This window comes from Acipenser ruthenus, chromosome 3 (genome assembly GCF_902713425.1).
Source record: "Acipenser ruthenus chromosome 3, fAciRut3.2 maternal haplotype, whole genome shotgun sequence".
Taxonomy (NCBI): domain Eukaryota; kingdom Metazoa; phylum Chordata; class Actinopteri; order Acipenseriformes; family Acipenseridae; genus Acipenser; species Acipenser ruthenus.
In genome coordinates this window covers 79,884,960-79,902,957 of record NC_081191.1, presented here as the reverse complement: position 1 = coordinate 79,902,957, position 17,998 = coordinate 79,884,960, and the positions used below count along the sequence as shown (strand labels likewise).

The window sequence follows — 17,998 nt, the reverse complement described above, 5'->3', positions numbered from 1 at the left end:
TTACATGTTTTTTTTCACCACATCCCACATTTCTCACACTCTGAAGTTTGTGACAGGGAGTGGACCCTGTCGCTGGTTCAGCTGCTCTACTGCTTTGGTAAACAGGAAGGCTTGCCCAGAGCTGAGCTGATTGGAAGGTCCTGACTGGCTGGGGGGATGTGCCCAGGGAGCTTACACCTGTTTAAGAAGGCATCAGCACCAATGTTCGAGACGACTGCTATGCCAAGGCTACCCAGGCGGGAGTTGAGCAAAAGCCCGCACTCCAAGCCGAGGTCCTGAAATCTGGGACTGGCGCTCGCCATTTTTAGCTCTGTTTTCTTTTCTTTTCTTTTCTTTATTAAACTGAAGCTATGATTACCATGGTTGGTACCCTAGCATCAGGGCCTGTGTTGTGATTAAATCTGCATGCCTGTGCAGCGTGTCACCCACCCACTGCTCTGTGTCTGATTCAGTAGTATTCAGTGACAACCCACGTATGTAACATCACCCTGTTACACCTACATATCCCGTTTTCATTTGCCCTCTTTAGATATAATTTCCAAATACAAAATAATAACAAAGAACACATTCTATGAGATCATTCTCATAAAACTTCATTTCTAAAGATGTATTCACTAGTAATGGTAATTTCTACCATTTGTGAGAGTTCACATATGTTTTCCAGTTTCAAGCAGTTATTTTCATGGATGTTAAGAAGATGGCTTGAGCATCTGCAGCAGAATAAGTAATACAAATTAAATTAAACTGTTTCATGGAATTAATCCTAACAGAGTACACATTCTGGATAAAAAATTTGCCAGCATTCTCTTTCTGTAATCTTATTCAGTCACAAAATGCTACAGTCAATACATATCTAACTGCTTGCTATATGCATACCTTCTCACCTACCTTCTGAATTAAATTTATAGTTATATTGCCACATTGCATTGATTGCTCTTTCTTTGTGAATATGGCACTACGTGTTGCAATACTCCTACATTGGTCTTGTGTTCATCTGCCAGGTTTCCATTGTAGCAATGAATGTAAAAACATCTTTACCACAGGAGAGTTTGTTCATGTGACTAACCACTGTTAGCTCAGGAGCATCAACACAGGTCACAGCATACAGACCTCTCAAATGCACCTCTGAAGTCTGAGCACAACAAAGCTTCTGTCCAGTTTCTTGAAAGAGCATCAACAACATGGTTGTAGTACAGAATCTATATCATTTCTTTGTTCTTAATACCACAGAACAAGTGCTGATGTCAAGTTCCCCAGTCAAATTAGCTGTGATAATAGACATGCTACAGTATCTGAGTGCACATTAAACATTTAAATCATGACGCTAATTTTTTCATTTCTGACTTCGTTCATAAAACACTACTTTGTCAGTTGTTACACTGAAAAAAAACTGTCCATCATGGCTGGTGTAACAAAACATATAATAGGAATCATATACTGTAAGTTTAACACGGCTAATGTTTAAACTTTCAATACGCCTTGTGATAATGCATCTGGAGTTACTTAATAAAGTGACTTTTGTATGAGGGCCACTGGATAATGGTGTGTGTGAAAACACCGAAATTGATGGGATCTCGCAATACAAAATGTGGTGCATGAATCCCTACAACACAAAAAGCAGCAGCTACCTTTGTGTGAAAGGGAGACTGGATCTCTCCTCCCACACACAGGCTTTCATCAGCGAGAACATCCCTAGTTTTATCTGAACAGATAACTCGCTGCCACACTCTTCAGACATCAAAACCCAGGCCTATGTTTGCAGAATCACAAGAGAAGAGGAACTAAACTAAACACAAGAGATCAAATGAAAGCAACTCATCCATGCATCTGTCCAACAATGGAGGAAACGCCTGAAGCTCCCAGCTGGCAGGAGCAGGCAATCTAAACATACAGTAAACTAAAGACAATCAATGTTCTCTATCCAACCCGCACAACACAGAAGAGCTATCTAGAAGGGGGTCCGAATATTTCATGCACTGTCATCATATTGGACAGATGTACCAAAACTCTCTTGTTTGCGTTTAAAACATTTTAAAGCTTGTTCAGTACATTTTCAAAGGAATCTTAATAAATGCACACAAACTGGTGTTGCAAGGTGAATTCTTATGTTGTAAAGTGAACAAATTTAAGTATTTAAGACTGATGCCTTTTAGGTTTTACCTCAGTATAATCCCACTACAACTGAACATTTCCTTTTGCACTATGAATAGAATACTATTATAGTTTCTTGTTCTTTTTTGCTAAACAGTGAGTGTCCCTTTCCATGTATAACATGCTGGGCCAAACTTCATCCTTTGTATGGAATAGTGCTTAGAGAGTTATATGCCCCTGGCTCTCTAAATTGTTTCTCTGTCTGAAAAGCAAATGAAAAAAACACACTGTCCCAGTTAACACTATCTTTAAAAACATTTCACTAAATGATGTGCCAATGCGGGCTGTAAGCCCTGCAGCAAAAGGGAAGTATCAGGAATACATATTGTCACAGGCAAGAAAGGACAAAAACATCATGACTAGGAACAAAGAATACTCTGTTAACACTGGGAGCCTAAATCGAAACCTGAGTCCCACCAGTATTATGAAATAACAGTGCGTTCCATAAGTCTGTAACCATAACCCTAACAAAAAAAATAAAATAAAAAAATTATATATATGAATTCACAAATACAGTAATTGGTAAATGAATGATCTAAATGTTAGCCATTCACCATCAAACACATGCGTTAATGGTTAGTCCAAGCATAGCAGGCACCCATAGTGACGACCCATCCATGGTCCAGATTTCTCAAACACGTTTCCACATGCAACGTATGCTTTGAACCTGAAGACACTTCTGGGGTGAAATGACCAAGGAAGTAAAGCAGGAACAGACTTCATGGAAGACATGGCAAAAAATCAAAAACAATTTAGTACCAAATGTCATGTTTTAAAATGAAAATACTTGTTTGCTGTAACATGTGTCTCTTTCAAAACTGCACATTTGACACATTTATAATGAACGAAAGTGCATGACAGATAAAATGTACAGTATTTTTTTGTTAGCTACCAAAGGGCTTTAAAGGGCTTCCTTCACCAATCAAAAAGGTGGACATACTGGCGTGGTTTAAATGCAAAAATAAAAATAAGACCCACCTTTTCTGCATACTATTTTGGTATAAAGAACCACAAGTGCACCTGCCTAATTTGGCTGCCCCAAAAATATATTTTTTAAAAAAAGCAAGGGAACAAACCTAGACAAATATAAATATAAAATAAATAAATACAAAAAAAAAAAAAATCCACAAGAAAGTGCTCTGTACTATCCATGTATTATTGGCTACACATTTCTTGACTTCATATATATTTATTACAAAACTGTACACATATAATAAATACAAGGTTTCCAACAGCACAGCAGCTTCAGAAATTCCTTATTTTAGTCTACAAATATAACGAAAATCCAGCACTTTGGGTTAACAAATTCGTTTAAATGCTAAAAATTAAATAAAAAGAAAGATACCATGTTACTTGACACAACTAAAACCATTAACTAACTATTTTTTCTAGGATGTAATCATTCTGTATGGCATGTCTTTAACTATTGTAAATGGATTTACATTTTTAAGATTTATTGATTGGTACCAGGAAGCAACATTAACTTTTAATGTATACAGCCTTAAATAAAAAGGGGAATTTAAGGTTTTTACTTGAAAATGACTAATAATTAGATGGATTTTGTTTATTTGGATTATTTTAAACAACAGGGAAAACAGCTGGCATATTACTACTCTGAAAATAGTGTCACTGCAGAAAGTAAAGTCAAGGGGGTCTTGGCAGTCATTACTGTAAATTATATATAATATAACAAATATTACCAAATGCATTCCCTTTGATTGACGCACGTTGCACAACTTAAATCAGGGGGGACGTGTGCTGGTAATTAAGCTAATCCCAAAGAACCACCAAAGTAGATACTGTTGAAGAAATGACTGTAATGATGGTTCAGATCTAATCAGGCTTAACCAGACCAGATCTCAAATATGAAACGGCTGACATTATACAAATCATTTCAGTTTTGTTGTAAATGCAAATCTGCTCATATTCTGGACCTTGTGCCAGAGACTGGAATTCAAATTAACTAGCTTTCCAGTAATCACAGATGATCCAGCATGCGACTCTGAGCTGTAGGCAGCTTACATCCATCTTTGTCTCTGTGATAAAAGGAATAGAGTTACGGCATTATAGTCAAAATGACTATAATACTATTCAATATTTACATGGGCATGAACTTGCATGTACATGGCGCTGCAATGTTTAATAGAAATGGGAGTTTTCTATTGAACACCACCTGTAATGGAACTTTACTGAGATTATCACAGAATACAGCTTCCAAAGACATTGTTTGAAAGAGGGCGAGTTGTATGAATAACATAAGGTTAGCGGTAATGGGACTTTATTGAGTCACATAATACAGCTGTGCACCAACTATAAAGATCCTATGTCAAAGGTTGTGGTCTGTATCATTGGCATGGCCAGAGATCATAATAACGGACAACACTGGTAACTGAACTAATAGAACCAAACATTAAGTCAATAACTGTTTCTATGTACTGTTTCTATGCAGCTATAACTTCAAAAGTCACATAACCTCAATATGCCAGTCATATTAGGTCAGAGGTCAATGCTATGGTTAAGGTGACCATATGGCTCTGTGTTCAGTGGGAGAGTTTGGGATAGTTCAGGCTTTTCAACTCGCAACCCAATGCATTCTGGTACGTTTTACCTGTCTCAGGTATCATTCTTACCTTTAAGAGAAGCAGGACTACGCTGACCAGAATGCATTGGGTTGTGAGTTGAAAAGCCTGAATTATCCCAAACTGACCCGCTGAACACAGAGCATTATGGTCACCTTAGTTATGGTCACCAATATATTAAGTATACAGGGTTTATATAACACTAAAAATACCTTTTTGGTGGGTTAAGTTAAGTTTTACTAGGTTGTTAAATGTGGTGGTTAATGTCTTGTGAAAATAAACTATTGTATAGTTTTCAAAACAAGTGGTAACATCATTTGATTAACGTAGGAAATGCTGTGTGCATCACTGTCATATTTGGCAACTGCTTCATATCACTATAGTATAATAAGGTTTGAACACAAGTGTGAGTGTTCTTTGCGTTTGTGAACAAGCCATAATGCTAAACTTAATAGTCAATGTTTAAGCAATAGAATTAGAGGGCATAGACTGGAAGGTAAGAGCACAAGCTGTAGCTAAGGGCACTGTTGTACAGACAAGGTCAACTGCCAAGGTAATATGTGATAATCAGGGTTTTAACTGTGATTAGAAACTTGCAGGTAGTGTCTTTATTGGTATTTTCAACATTTTAAATATCTACTTTACAGAATCATGTTTTCCTTTCCTTTTGTTTTGCTTTTTTAAAGCTAGACATTGTTCCGAATGTTCTATAGTGATCTACTATGTGGTAGTGCCCTGCAATGGAGCCTCCTGATTGCAGGATGACAATTCTGGTTTTGAATACTAGTTACAATACCACAGGGCTGATGTAAGGATCCGTGAGAAGTGACTTGCGGCTGCAAAACACCCATATTGCGACCAAAATCGGGACTTAGCGCCACTAAAATTATGGCGTTTGTAAAGAATGGTTTTCACCTGCCATTCTGCACCCACTATCAAATTAGCACTTTGCCATCATTAATCCTTTTAAATGATATTGAAATGTATTCAAATGAAGAAAAGAGCATGGAATTGGGCAGGATCTGGAATACTAAGCAGGCGCAAACATTATATTATTATTATTTATTTCTTAGCAGACGCCCTTATCCAGGGCGACTTACAATTGTTACAAGATATCACATTATTTTACATACAATTATCCATTTATACAGTTGGGTTTTTACTAGAGCAATCTAGGTAAAGTACCTTGCTCAAGGGTACAGCAGCAGTGTCCCCCACGTGGGATTGAACCCACGACCCTCCGGTCAAGAGTCCAGAGCCCAGAGCCCCTAACCACTACACCACACTGCTGCCCTATAATGTGATGTAAGGATTTTGCCTTGCACTTAGGCAATTGCTGACCTTCCAAAAACTGCACCTCCTCTGACAAGGTGCAAACCATTGTAGAAGCGAGTAATTAAGAGCTGTATCAACCACACACCTTCAGTAATTGGCCTCAGGATGGCTGCTATGGTAATGCCGACAGCATTGACTTTCTTTGCTATAGAAGATCATATGGCCTCATTGGCAGCATAACTGATGTTGGCTGAGGCTTTTCCAAATAACTCAATTTCATTCTAAGTGACCTCAGCTCCTCAGAAAACTTTTCTTTGCGCCAAGGGAACTTTGCTGCCCATCCTCTTACATATGTTTTTGTTTGGTTTGATTTTCGTGCTCCACAAATCTCATACAGCGCCTACTGTTCACTGCACTCCTAACTCACCTCACCTCTGCTCTGTAAGTGCGGCCGCTAAATAGCCTGATGAACAGGCGGTGCTCATTGCGACCCTCATTATCATGATTGCAGCTCATTATTTGTGCGTGTTGAATAACTTGCATTGCTCTTAAACTTGTTCAGTGCAAAATAATTGCATGGCCGCTAGGCAATTTGGATTTTGCAGCCGCAGTTGTTTGCACTACACCTATCCTTACATCAGTCCCATACATCAAACAATATATCTGTGTCTTGACCCTAGTAAAGGTGACACCCAGCAACATGAGAAGTGTATTAATGCTGAAATACAATACTATTAACACAAACAAATGATGAATGCTGTTTATACATACATTCTGATATCAGCTAACTCTTTAATGCTTTTCTCATTTTATTAACTTACAGATAGCCCATTAATGCCTTGGGGCCCATCCATTGAAGATTTTTTTATCTGCACTATCTTGATTATCAGCACTACTGTACTTCACACTATTTTTCACCTGTAAAAAAACTCAAAAACTCAAAAACAACTACATAGTTGTGCTAATTTACTTGTTTTCAAAGCTTTGCTCTCAAAAACAAGAATAGACAGGTATACCCATTAATCTTCAATCACATGTTATTGATCTTAAAGATTAATTAAGTATGCGGTCTGGTACTCTTACTTTATTCCAAAAGAGCCAAATGTAGGACTTGATACCCATACTGAGTATGTTGTTAGCAGCTGAATTGCAAAAATGTGCAGGAACATCTCTGCAGCCAACACTGCTCTGCCAACATAACACAGTTCCGTTTCTGCATGCTATCTATCAATGTCGACTGTGCTGTAATACTAAAGGGAAATAATAACAAAGAAATATGATTGCAGACTGAGCCAGGATAAAAGGGAAAATCCACAAAGATTTAGATTGGTACCCTAAGGCTAAGGAAGTTATTATGTCAAGCTTATGCAAGTTAGATTATGTCACAGTTCTGAAACTTAATTTTGATGTCTCTTCTTTTTAGATTTAATATTTTTTAGTTGGCACAACAGAGGCTTGGATTAAATCAAAATTATGGCACTGCCACATCCACAATATATAGCTACTTTGATTTAATCCACTGGTGAAATAAGTCCTTTACCATTAAAATGAATTACATTACTTAACATAAACTTGATAATCCATTTATCTATCTGAAAATACACAAGATCATTAGTTAGTATTTATGTTTAGTTTTTTTTTTTTGTTTTTTTTAAGCACATTTATTACATTTATGCCCAGAATTTTATACTGTAGAGAAACTGTTGTTGAAATCTACCTTTTAATATTCTGGCAGTTGTTTCAATTTTATGTGCAAAACAAATACATACATGTTTGTGGAAATAAGCTCAAGAAGAGACCAAACATTATCACTCATCAGTTGCAGTATGATCTATACAGAAAAACCTTTCACAGCTCTATTGTGAAACATCTCTGCAAACATGAGGATGACAAAAAAAACACAGGAAGAAACATTTTGAGTCTGTTGTGGCAACCTTGACATTAAAGAGACTAATAAAACTAGGGAAATATTTACTGTAACCAGAAGAAAAATGACACTAATTAGGGATGTGGTTCTAATTAATTTTCTAAACATTCCTGGCTAGTCTGCAAACACCCCAGCAGCAATTTTAAAGGGCTTATAGTATTTGAAATAATGCCATAAATAACTCTTAGTTGTCATGCACTTTAATTTGATATGTAAGAAGCGCACATGTTATAGCAAACATATTTTCAAAACATGTATGTACAATTACCAAGGAAGTAAAACAGTAACAGACTACCTGAAAATAATTCAAATTGAAAACTTTCTTTCACATTGAGGACAATGTTATAGTGAGTAATACATGACAATGCTATATGATAAGCATAAAAAAAGGAAGAAAAATGTTTAGTCCTGTTATGACAACATAAACTATGAACCTCTGAACTATGAAGACCCTGATCTTTTACCACCACAATAAGTCCCCAGGAGCTTAACTTATACAAATAAACTAACAAGTACATCAGCAACATACATCCCCTGCTATAGCTGTCAATTTAAAATTAGAGCTACCAGTAGGACTAAATAAAATAAAAAATATGAACATGACATATATCATCAGTAGGTACAGAACAGTATAGAATAAGAAATGGGAATGAAATTGGGGAAGTGGTATTTAAGACCACGGTGTCAGGAGGTGGACTAGCTAGCATTTTCCTTGATATCTACAATTGTAAACAGAATAGTTTTGGGGAATTTTTATCCTTTGAATCTTTATCCTTCATACTTGATAGTCGACTCCCTGTACTTATGGTAAATATTTATCGCCCACCTAAACCAAGACAATCTTTCTTACCAGAATTTTCAGAGTTCCTGTCTATAATTTCCACTAAATATGATAGGATTCTTATACCTGGAGATTTTAATTTGCATACCGATATTCTATCCGATTCGACAGCTATGGGCTTTTTAAATCTATTAGATTATTTTGAGTTTACTCAGCATGTAACAGGGCCTACACATAACCATGGTCATACTTTAGATTTAGTTATATCTCAAGGACTAGAAATTACCATGTCCCCAACTATCGACCCTGCGTTATCAGATCATTTCTTAATTTCATTTGAGGCTATATTGCCTCAATGTAAAAAGACTGTAGTAAGTTCTGTTAAAAGGCGCATTATAAATCCTGCAGTTGTTCAAAAGTTTTCTGAAGTAGTTAGTCTATGTCCACCCATCTCAACAAGTTCTCTATCAACTGATGAGTTAGTTGACAGATACAACTATCAACTAAAAACTGCTCTTGATACTGTGGCTCCAGTAAAAATTAAAACAGTCTATGTAAAACGTAGGACACCGTGGATGAATAATGAAATACATCAAATAAAAAGAAATTGTCGCAAACCAGAGCGTAAATGGAGAGATACAAAATTACAAATACATTACGATATTTTAAAACACTGCCTATCAAAGTATAATGCAGTGTTAATGTCAGCAAGAAGTGCTTACTTCTCCAGTCTTATTGCAGAAAATAAGACCAATGCTAAAGTCCTTTTCTCAACTATTGATATTTTAGTAAACCCATCTCCTTCACCTGAATATTGCATTGTGGCCTCACCTATCAAGTGTGAAGAATTCCGTGATTATTTTGATGGAAAAATACTTAGTATTAAGGATCAAATTCCACAAAATGATTTTGAGCTGTGTGCCACCAAAAACAATCGAAACAGAATTACATAATTTTTCTCTAATTAACTTAAAAGACTTAAATAAAATAGTTATGCACATTAAATATTCTACGTGTCTTTTGGATCCTATACCAACCAGTCTCTTGAAGGAGGTGTTTAGTAAGCTGTCCAATGATGTCCTTGATATAGTTAATAGCTCTTCGTCGTCAGGAAGGTTTCCTTCTTCTTTAAAAACAGCCTTAGTGAAACCTTTACTTAAGAAATCTAATCTGGATAGTTCAGTTCTAAGTAATTTTAGACCTATTTCAAACCTTCCTTTTTTAGCAAAGGTACTTGAAAAAGTCGTTTTTAAACAAATTAATAGTTACCTTGGAAATAATAACATCTTCGAGAAATTTCAATCAGGATTTCGCGCTAACCATAGCACTGAGACTGCACTTGTCAAAGTGGTAAATGATTTACGTATAAGTACAGATTCTAAGTGTTTATCTGTACTGATCCTTTTAGATCTGAGTGCTGCTTTTGATACTGTGGATCATAAGATTTTAATTAATCGTCTTAGAGAATGGATGGGCCGTTCTGGTAGTGTCCTAAACTGGTTCATATCCTATTTAATGAATAGACAGTATTTTGTTGCCTTAGGATAATCTACATCTGGACTAGCTAATTTTACATGTGGTGTTCCACAGGGCTCCATTCTTGGTCCCATGTTATTTTCTTTATACATGCTGCCTCTCGGGGAGGTTATTTGTAAACATGGGTGAATTTCCACAGCTATGCAGATGACACACAGATTTAGGGCAGCAGTGTGGAGTAGTGGTTAGGTGTCTGGACTCTTGACCGGAGGGTCGTGGGTTCAATCCCAGGTGGGGGACACTGCTGCTGTACCCTTGAGCAAGGTACTTTACCTAGATTGCTCCAGTAAAAACCCAACTGTATAAATGGGTAATTGTATGTAAAAATAATTTTTTATGTATTCCGAGGGTGAATGGTAAAAGGATGGGAGAGGCTGCTTTCTGTTTTAATGCCCCCACACTCTGAAACTCCTTACCCCCTTTTTTCAGATTCACCTTCAATTGCAATCTTCAAATCTCAATTAAAAACATACCTTTTTAATATAGCTTTTCCATAACATTTTTATGTTTTATTGTTACTTCTGTTTTTAATAACTGTACTCTTTTATTACTGTTTATTATTGTATTTTTGTATTTTTTTCTTCTCTATGTAAAGCGCTTTGAATTGTATTGCACACGAATTGCGCTATATAAATAAAGGTTTATTATTATTATTATTATTAGGTAAGCAAACAAGGTGTTAACATCATGGTAAGATATCTATTTGACTGATTTACAGTATGCAGAATAACTTATTGTGTTCTCGAGATACATGTAAAAATGTATGTGTGACATACAGATGAATGAATATAAAGACAGACACCTCCCTATATTCCACATTCTGATACTCCCAATAAAATGCTAAATTATGTTAATACCAAGTTTCATTACAATTTAATAAACTGTTTTCAAGATGTATGCAAAAATATAAGTGTGACATACAGATGGAAAAAATGTACAGACAGGTACAGGTAAGTAACCGCCACATGACCAAATCTACTTAAAAAAATAATAATATCTATTTAGAACTTACATATTTACCCACCTCGATTTATTTCACAACATTCTTTCGAAATACACGTTCCTATCAGTGAATAAGTTAAAATAATTGTACCCTATTTTAATCCTCAGTTTACAAAAAGTTAACACTGTATTCTCCTTAAACAGTTAAGAAATGTAATTCGTAGATTTTTAAAGGAAAATGTAAAAAATATATAATTGATGGTGTTTTTTTAAAATCATGTAACTGCAACACTAATCCTACCATCTGGGAGATGCTGGAGGGGGTGAACACATTGTAAGTAGGCCCTAGCTGATTTAAATGGCAATGATACAAGACTGTGATACAGATAGGCAACCTTTTATCTTTTTGTCACATCCGATTGCAGATTTGTGTAGACTGCATCTGGAATCAGAGTTAGTCCCGCTTAATGCTGGAATGAAATAAGATTACAGACTGTGTTCATGGTACAAATGGGAACAGTATCATGTGCACCATTAGAGCCAGATTGCCACAATTATACAGGATACTGCATCTTCAATGCACGACTGACATTTAAACTGTATCCTCAGTCATACTTTCTATGTACTGTATATCTATGAGTGATTGTAGAAATATATATATATATATATATATATATATATATATATATATATATATATATATATATATATATATATACACAGTACTGTGCAAAAGTTTTAGGCAGGTGTGAAAAAATGCTGTAAAGTAAGAATGCTTTCAAAAATAGACATGTTAATAGTTTATATTTATCAATTAACAAAATGCAAAGTGAGTGAACAGAAGAAAAATCTACATCAAATCAATACTTGGTGTGACCACCGTTTGCCTTCAAAACAGCATCAATTCTTCTAGGTACACTTGCACACAGTTTTTGAAGGAACTCGGCAGGTAGGTTGGCCCAAACATCTTGGGAGAACTAACCACAGTTCTTCTGTGGATTTAGGCAGCCTCAGTTGCTTCTCTCTCTTCATGTAATCCCAGACAGACTCGATGATGTTGAGATCAGGGCTCTGTGGGGGCCATAACATCACTTCCAGGACTCCTTGTTCTTCTTTATGCTGAAGATAGTTCTTAATGACTTTCGCTGTATGTTTGGGGTCGTTGTCATGCTGCAGAACAAATTTGGGGCCAGTCAGATGCCTCCCTGATGGTATTGCATGATGGATAAGTATCTGCCTGTACTTCTCAGCATTGAGGAGACCATTAATTCTGACCAAATCCCCAACTCCATTTGCAGAAATGCAGCCCCAAACTTGCAAGGAACCTCCACCATGCTTCACTGTTGCCTGCAGACACTCATTCGTGTACCGCTCTCCAGCCCTTCGGCGAACAAACTGCCTTCTGCTACAGCCAAATATTTCAAATTTTGACTCATCAGTCCAGAGCACCTGCTGCCATTTTTCTGCACCCCAGTTCCTGTGTTTTCGTGCATAGTTGAGTCGCTTGGCCTTGTTTCCACGTCGGAGGTATGGCTTTTTGGCCGCAAGTCTTCCATGAAGCCACTTCTGACCAGACTTCTCCGGACAGTAGATGGGTGTACCAGGGTCCCACTGTTTTCTGCCAATTCTGAACTGATGGCACTGCTGGACATCTTCCGATTGCGAAGGGAAGTAAGCATGATGTGTCTTTCATCTGCTGCAGTAAGTTTCCTTGGCCGACCACTGCATCTACGGTCCTCAACTTTGCCCGTTTCTTTGTGCTTCTTCAAAAGAGCTTGGACAGCACATCTGGAAACCCCTGTCTGCCTTGAAATTTCTGCCTGGGAGAGACCTTGCTGATGCAGTACAACTACCTTGTGTCTTGTTGCTGTGCTCAGTCTTGCCATGGTGTATGACTTTTGACAGTAAACTGTCTTCAGCAACCTCACCTTGTTAGCTGAGTTTGGCTGTTCCTCACCCAGTTTTATTCCTCCTACACAGCTGTTTCTGTTTCAGTTAGTGATTGTGTTTCAACCTACATATTGAATTGATGATCATTAGCACCTGTTTGGTATAATTGTTTAATCATACACCTGACTATATGCCAACAAAATCCCTGACTTTGTGCAAGTGTACCTAGAAGAATTGATGCTGTTTTGAAGGCAAAGGGTGGTCACACCAAATATGGATTTGATTTAGATTTTTCTTCTGTTCACTCACTTTGCATTTAGTTAATTGATAAATATAATCTATTAACATGTCTATTTTTGAAAGCATTCTTACTTTACAGCATTTTTTCACACCTGCCTAAAACTTTTGCACAGTACTGTGTATATATATATATATATATATATATATATATATATATATATATATATATATATATAATCAGCATCGCTCGGGGGTGGGTGTCATTTGACAGGATCACAAAAAAGTGTTTCACGGTTTACAATTAATAATAATAATAATAATAATAATAATAATAAATAATAATAATAATAAAACTAACTTTAATCATATGTGTTGCTATTTTAACATTATTTTTTCAAATGCCATGAAATATAACACATGTGAAGAAAGCTGTAATTCAAGTAAAAGGTAGAAAGTTGTCAGGAGGAGAATCTAATAATATTTTATTTTCACTACCCAATACAATACAGTGTTACCGTATCTGTAGCTTGCAAGCATTTCTACAGTCAGGCTGATGTATTAGACTGGTAGCAGTGACAAGGCAACAGCTAACACAACATTCAGATACAATCAAGCATTACAACCACTGACCCTTGAACAAACGCATTTGCTTAATGCTTAATTAAGAAGTTATTTAGCAAGCAATAACAGTTCTGTAGACTTTTGAGTCAAATGGAGTTGTGCACAATTTCAAAATCAACTTAACATTTTAGCTATGACCTGAAGGTGTTCCAGTTGACTAAATGATATGGAACTAAGTAATTTACTAATTAACTTATGGATTGTTTGGTCATCAATATGAAACGTTTGATCATTTGTGGAAGTATAAAATGTAGTGAAAGAAATGGTTCCAGTATTAGACAACAATACAGGAATACCTTAATGTTTATTCTGTAGACTCATACATATTTATGCTACAATAATATAAAATACCATTCCAGACGTTCAGTGTAGTTAACATGAATTACGCAATACTGTACCCCACATTTAATTGTGCATTGTCAAATTGTCTATGAAATAGTTAGATTAATGGAAATCTCAACCATTAAAACATCATGAATAACATTTAAATATTCAGTACTAAACTACCCATCTTACAAAATAAAACTGCAGTGTATTACTAGTGTTAAACATATGGCATTAATTTAAGCAAAAATTCCGACATTTTGTCGTTTTACTCCACCAAAAGGTTTGTGCATTGATGTAAATGGAATGTCAAAATATAAAAAAAATAACATTACGTTACTGTAAAAAGACTGTAAAATAAAAAAAATATATTGACAGACATCAATAATTAGTGATAAACCCTAAACTATAACCGACTACTACGACTACTACTACTAATAATAATAATAATAATAATAATAATAATAATAATAATAATAATAATAATAATAATTAAAAAAAAAAAAAAGACTTTGATTTAGGTAACGTCAGCGAACGAAGACACACTACAGCGCGTGAATTATTACCATTTCTCTAGCCAATGACCATGCAGCTTTCAGGATTGTGACATCTGCACAAGCACACAAATGTAACCATTACTCCGTCATTTCGCCAATGTCTGGAGTGTACCTACGTTTTGCAAGTCTTCAAATTACTTATTCCTGATTAGATACTGCTAAACTGTATTACTGCACAGAAGTAATATGTTTTGTTTTTTTTTGTTTTGTTTTGTTTTTTTAAAGATAACTGAAGTTGAAGCGAGGCTGTCGTTGTGTTTCACAGCAGTCTAGGTAATCATTTAGAGGACATCTTTGAAGCAGAGGCCATGCACCACAAACATTATGCATGCACTGTTTGGAGCTGGAATTCAACAAAGAAAAAGTATATACAAAATAAACAAGATAATGGTACTTACTACTCCTGACTGTTAGTGTGTGTAGAACAAAAAACAGGAATGATTTCTTCCGAGCTCAAATTAATTTAAAAAACAAATAAATAAAAAATGACCTTTTTTTGTTGTTGTTAGAGAACTAACCTAATGAGAATCACTCTTTGGAGTTCAAAGACATTCGAGAAGTTTATAAACAAGCAGAAATTGGTCTGTCTGGAGCGCGCCTCACTGTTCGGTTGCTACATGATATCCTGGCTGTAGTCTGTAGCCTAGGCTACTCGTCCGCATGCGCGTTCTTAAGTGTGTATTTGTACAGCGTTTCTGAAGATTAATACAACCTTTTTTTCCAGCCGTGAACCGAATGGTTCCGTTGAAAGACTTTCAGAAATTTCTCAGATTATAATAATAATCGCTATCAAGTATGTTAATAATCGCTATCAAGTATGTTCTTTTTTTTCAGTCCAGGCCGGCGGTTTTCAACCCTAGGGTACGCGTTTTTTTTTTTTTTTTACCACGTTGTAGTACTTCAATCGAATCAACACTGTTGAATCTCCTTTCAAATAAAACCACAGCCCTACTGGTGTAAGTTTCCTTTCTGTTGGGAGAAGTCTATAAACACCCAGCCGACTGCTGACAGCGCGTAGAGCGTTGAGCACACACATGGCTAATTTACATATTTAAATAGCAGGGCGCTGGTTACTTCAGTCTGTGGGCCTAATACAAAAAAAAAAAAAAAAAAAACTCAAAGATTGTCATTGTATGATTTTGCTTCTTTTAAAAATGTGTAGTATTTACTAGGTAAGTTTACTTTCTGGAGTTTAAATGTTCAGTGTTAGTAGTTTAATGAGTTCAGTGTTTTATCTACGTTTACGGGATTGAAAAAAATAATAAAAATAAATCCCTAAATCCTGGGATTGGGAAAGTGTTTGTAATTGGATTCCCTACTCCAGACCTTTTGAGTGTGTTCATACAGGGAGTGCCCATCAACAAGCTTTAATTGTCTTACAGCTGATTAACACCAACAGACTACTGCACTAAACACTTTAAGATGTGTCATTTTTGACTGCCTGATATAAATATTCCCTTTCTACTTTCAACAAATTAGCTTTTGTAAATACTGATTTCAAAACAATGTGCTTATTCTGGCTGTATTCGATACTGGACAAGACACATAGCATTTTACATTGTCTCACCTCAGTATATTTACTGTATTTATATTATAATTGCATAATTTATATTGTTTCAAATGTCATACAAATAGCGCTTACCAGGAGTGTCACACAGCAAATCCTACAGTGTTTAACTGAGAGAGTTAAAATAACAATGGTCAGTATTAAAATAACATTGATCAGTGGTACTTTAACTCTGAGTTGATTTAACACTGGAGGATTTGCTGTGCACGATTATATGATCACTAACCTACACGTTAGATACCAGTTTTATAGTAGTTAAGGAACGCAATACAGTACTGTACAAGTACGGTACAATGAAAATACTTTGTGTTTGAGGTAACCTGCATATCCTGTATCAATTGTTATTCAGAACTATAAGCTCATGCATGGTGGTAGAATCGGAAATATTGTCATTGTAGAGCTGACAGTAGATGTCACTTCAGAGTGACGATTCAGAGTGATGATTGTATATAGTTTTGTGACTATATATATATATATATATATATATATATATATATATATATATATATATATATATATATATATATATATATATATATATTAAAAAAAAGAGTGAAAAGGGAGGGCAGCAAAACTTTGTTTCCCTAGTGCGGCTAAAATCCTTGCGCCGGCCATGGTAGTAATCTTATTTAAAAGGGCGACTGGGGACTCAGGTCAGCCAATTAACAAAAAAAATAAAAAATAAAATAAAAACAGTAAAAGGACTGCGCATTAAATATTTAAATTTAAAATGGTACCAAAATAAACCGTGCAGACTGTTTCGGGATTTAGGGGGAATTCTACATCTTACTTACATAAAACAAAATAAAAATGGAACCACTACAGGCTATACATTGTATCCATTAAATAATACATTGTGAGACAAACAACATATACGGTCAATACACGGTTTGCTTTATTTGTGTCTTATCCTATAATGCTGCATATTCGTTTATTTAAAAATGACGAAAAAAATCAACAAAATGTGTTTTGTGCACAGTCAGTAGACTACTGTGTGCTCCCCCTGCAACACCCCCCAATTAGAACAGACGTCAGCTCCAATCTCAAGCTTTTGACCAAGATCGTCAATGTTATGTGAGAGCAAACACAGCCAACCCTGTTTTCAATTACGTCTAAGGGCATCAATGCAAATCGATTCTGAGCATTTTGATGAGGTTTACTGTCCAGGAAACATCACTAGGAAACTAGGAATGTTAGAACAGGATAAAACGTGAATGATCTATTTGATGTGAAAACCGAGAAGTACAGGGATGAGTAGGTTTATTATGGAATTAGGCGAGCACGGGGTAACTGCTCTGTGAAAAAAATCTGCAACGCAATGCTTTTGATACATTCATGTATTCTGATAAAACTATATTAATGTTGAGCTTCTGGAAAATCTAAGTATTCATGCATGCCAGCAGCACGAAGTTAGTACTGTACTTGGTGCCTCAGTTTATTGCTCGAGGGTGTTCCATGAGATGTTCAGTTTGTGGGATTGTTAGGCTAATTTGTATTTTTTTTTCAATTCCTTTAAAAAAGAAAAAAAAAAAAACCTAACTAGTCTAATTTTGCTGTGTCCAATGCGTAGCCTATATTTCATATGCTATATAATCGTATTATTACCGG

General features: G+C 35.8%; 1 protein-coding gene across 3 annotated transcripts in view; it reads right to left on the bottom strand.

The window, feature by feature from the left end:
- Positions 1-15,430, bottom strand: part of LOC117435640 (eyes absent homolog 1) — a 103,330-nt gene extending 87,900 nt beyond the window's left edge. The window contains exon 1 of one of the 3 annotated variants that reach the window (XM_059017265.1): positions 15,222-15,430. The gene's annotated coding sequence lies outside the window, so the exon portion shown is untranslated. The remainder of the gene's footprint in view (positions 1-15,221) is intronic. The other 2 variants (XM_059017269.1, XM_059017270.1) reach the window with 2 other exon arrangements.
- Between the last annotated feature and the right edge of the window lie 2,568 nt (positions 15,431-17,998).